The following is a 4,065-nucleotide window of genomic DNA, read 5'->3' as shown; positions in this document are numbered from 1 at the left end:
TTCATATTTTTATAATTTTAAACTCACTAAACTCATATTTTATTCATTTCTCAAGGATTTATTATTTATAAATCATTATTTTACATTAAGAAGAGTATCCTACACCACAAGTGGGTCAAGTGTGCCCACTTGTCTCCATGTGTCATCTTCTCATTGGTCCAAACCTATCCACATCACACAAACCAAGGTAAAAATCCTTTCAAGTTTGCAAGTTGTGTTGAATCAAAAAAGTGACCCTCTTCAACTTTAGCTACCGCAGTCTTCAAGCCACTGTAGTCAAAACTGTCCAATGTGGGCACCGTCCGCAGCAATCATGAAACAAACCTACAGTTCCTTAATGGCTTGGGAAGACATTGGACAACAGCCAAAATGACTGTTCAAGGAGACAGGAAGATTCACTCGTTGTCCCTCTATAAGCTCTATGGAGAGTTGGAAGCTCAAGAGTCCACTGTACTCAAGGACTACTCAGACTTCGGAGGTCCACTTGCTCTTATAGCGCAGTCACCTCACACTCAAACTAATCCCACTTTGTATGACTCATCACTGCAGTCATATGAAGCAGACTCAGAATATGACGATGAAGAAGAGTTTCAAAATGCCATTGCCCTTGTCAGTCAAAAATTCAATCGCTTACCACCTTCATTTCGTAAAAATCAACAGTACAACCGACCACCCTTCAACTGCAACTTTCAAAATAATCACTTTCGTTCCACCAAGAATCCTCTCCCTCCACCGCAGCCTCAGCAAACACAGTCTAAAGAAGTATCACCGCAGCCTTAATCAACTGACTCTGGTACCTCTTTAGAATACAAAAGTGACATTGTTATATGTCACAAGTGCAACAAAGAAAACCATTTTGCTAAGGATTGCACGGCAAACATAGTGAAAGATAGAGCCTTCTATCTCAGAATGGCTCAAGAACTAGAGGACAAAGAAAAGGGAAAAGCCTATGTTGCTCAAGTGAAAAGGAATCATCAAGTGTGGTCATCTGGAGACGAAGATGAAGACGACCGCAATAAAGGAGAAGGCAAGATCTGTATGATGGCAACTGCTTATGAAGACGGCTCAACCAAGCTAAATGGCGAAAGGTGGAACTCTCAGCATTGTGGAACAGGTAAAACTAATGATTCAAACTTTAAATTATAGCATGCATGACTGTCAACCTTACTTGGACACACTTAATGACACATGTGTTGCCGTCCTTATAGACTACAATAAAGCCTTAGATGAGAAGAACATCGCTTCGCAGGAGATGTTCCACGTTAGAGGACGTTTGGACAATAAGAGACTCAAAATGGCAATGTTAGAGAAGGATTTGATGCTAGAAAAAGATGCTAGGATGTTAAGCGAAACACAATTAGAAATAGCTTTAAATCAGAGAGATTTAGCACAGAATGAAATTGTACGCTTAAATCTATTAATCGAAAAGCTTTTTAATGAAACTGAGGCCATTGAGAATCTTGTTAATAATGGGAATGTTGATAACACTTTTAATTGGGATTGGTCCAATGGATATCCAACCGCAATAGACTCCTCACCTCGGTTCACATCGGAACGTCCCAATGTCCCTCCAGACCGCAACTTCTTATTCCCAGTTAATGACACAACATTTCCGGAGGATATCTAAGCTCATTTTGGTAAACTCCATGATCTGAGTAATAAGTGTGTTATCGAGGAAATTCTCCCTGAATTTTCTAATCATGTTGATAACATAGATCACTATGATTCTCAGACATCATCTATAGCTGATGAGGAAATTGTTGTAGAAAGTCCTGAAGTCTCATTAGACTTCCCAACTCTGCAGTCTAACCGCAGTGTTCCTAACCGCAGTCATGAACTGCAAACCGTCTCATTACCCAATTATCCCACTAAAGTGTCCACCAAGACTTACTCTGCGGTTGTCCAAAACACTACATCGCAGACCATAGTCAAAAGTTATGTGACTATTGAACCAATCAATCATGAATTACCAATTGAACCAATCAAAAGTTAAATTGTATGAACGTCTTTTGATTATCAACCTCATATGTCTATGTGACCACTTTATCATATGTCTAGGATTAATGAACATGAAACTAGAATTAATAAGAAAATTAGGTAAATTCATGTGTGAGCTTGTGTGATGACCATCAACAAGAAGTTAACTAAAGGACCAAATTAGTTGACTATTGCAAGTCTAAATTAACCCGAATAATTAATCTAGTGAATTTAATTAAATTAGCCAACTGATCACTGTTTGAGTTAGTTTATTCACTAAGGATTAGTGTAGTGAACGCGAATCTAATCACTTGAATCGGTAACCAACAAAAGAGTTAATCCATTGCACTATTACCATAATATCAACCATAGGATCAACTGAGTTGAACTAAACAGAAGTTCTTCTCATTATTGAATCGAGTTAATTCTTTGCTTTTCTAGTTCTTAAGTGATAGTAAGTTTCTAGTCTTGTAAAACTAGAGAAAACCCCTACTTATTAATTAATTTAGATAGAATTAGTTTTTAGTTTTAATTTACCGTTCCCTGTGTTCGATACCCTACTTATTTAGCTATACCACAATTGATAGGTCCACTGCCTTTGTGTGTTTATTTTATAATTAAAAGTAGGTTTAAAACTAAGTGAGTTTTCACACATCAAGTTTTTGGTGCCGTTGCCGGGGAACGGTTCTAAAACTAACATCAAAAATTCTAGTTTAATCGATCCTTTGTGTGGGATTTATCTTACACAAAGTTAATTCTTAGGTAATTTAGTAATTAATATAAGTTTTAATAAAAATCTGTTTTTAAATGTAATTAGAAAATTTTTCTATTTTTGCCTTCAACTCGCCGAGTGCACTCGTGCCGACTCGGCGAGTTCATCGCTGATTCATAGTTTTAATTTTTATTTATTTTTTGTTCTTTTTACGCATTTCTTGTTTGGCTTACAGTTGTTTCATGACCCGAGGATCTGATACACCTTTGGTCCCTCCTCTCAAAGACCTGGAATCCGCATTACAGAGGAGCAAAGGAAAAGTCATTGGAGAATCCGCTTCTTCAAAGAATTCGCCACTAAAGAACCTCAAGTCCGTTTTCAGCAAGAAGAGGAGCAGCAAATCAGGAGCATCCAGTGCCTCTTTGACAATCGAAGACCCAATTAAAGAAGACACTGAGTACGAGACCGAGGAAGAACAAGAACCCTCATATGAGCACGAATCCGATTTTGAAGACAATTTAGCTATCACTATGGCTAATATCGATGAAGTCCCCATGGGGGAATGGAAGAAGAGGATGCGCGATGACACTGGCCCAGGACTTGTGCAGCCCGCAATTCCCGCTACCGCTACTTTCGAGCTAAAGGGTCATATTCTCGCTCAACTCAAGGAGATTCCTTTTTATGGAAAAGACCACGAGGACGCCTACAAGCACTTGGATGAAGTAAATGATGTGGCTGATTACTTCAATGCACCAAATGTGCCACGCGAGACCCAGCTACTTCACATGCTTCCAGTCACATTCAAGGTTGCTGCAAAGGATTGGCTCAAGTCACTTCCACCCGAATCGGTCACCACTTGGGCCAAGATGAAAGAAGAGTTCATAGACCACTTTTACCCGCCTTCCAAAATAGCTAAGTTGAAGAAAGCTATCGCCAACTTCGAGCAACAACTCAGGGAGTCTCTTTATGAAGCTTGGGAAAGATACAAAGGGCTTCTTAGAAATTGCCCACACCATGACCTCAATAGCCAACAAGAGGTCTACATCTTCTATGATGGAGTCAATGTCACCACAAGGCAATTGCTCGATTCAAAAGGCCTGCTCACGAAGAAGACACCCCCGGTAATCAAGGAGTTAATTAAAGAATTCTCTAAGCATTCTAGAGAATACCACAATCCAAGAAATGAAGTAAGTCGGAGGGTAGTGAACTCAGCAAATGATGGCATGGAAGCAGTGATATCTAAACTTGATAATCTAGATAGAAGGATGACAAAAATGGATCAAACAATCCATGCTATTCGAGTTGGATACGAGAATTGTAGAGGGCCTCATCTCACAAAGGATTTGTGACTTGGATGAAAATGGAAACAAGAAAGC

The 4,065-nt window shown here is 39.1% G+C and overlaps 1 non-coding gene across 1 annotated transcript; it reads right to left on the bottom strand.

Moving 5' to 3' along the window:
• Positions 1–3,603: 3,603 nt before the first annotated feature.
• On the bottom strand, positions 3,604–3,710 carry LOC145096468 (small nucleolar RNA R71). Its single transcript, XR_013703875.1, has one exon. It is a non-coding gene; the product is annotated as a small nucleolar RNA R71 (small nucleolar RNA).
• Between the last annotated feature and the right edge of the window lie 355 nt (positions 3,711–4,065).

This window comes from Lactuca serriola, chromosome 3 (assembly GCF_051521515.1).
Source record: "Lactuca serriola cultivar US96UC23 chromosome 3, Lser_US96UC23_V15, whole genome shotgun sequence".
NCBI classification, from domain to species: Eukaryota; Viridiplantae; Streptophyta; class Magnoliopsida; order Asterales; family Asteraceae; genus Lactuca; species Lactuca serriola.
Note: the sequence above shows the minus strand (reverse complement) of the source record. Positions and strands in the feature narration are given on the sequence as shown.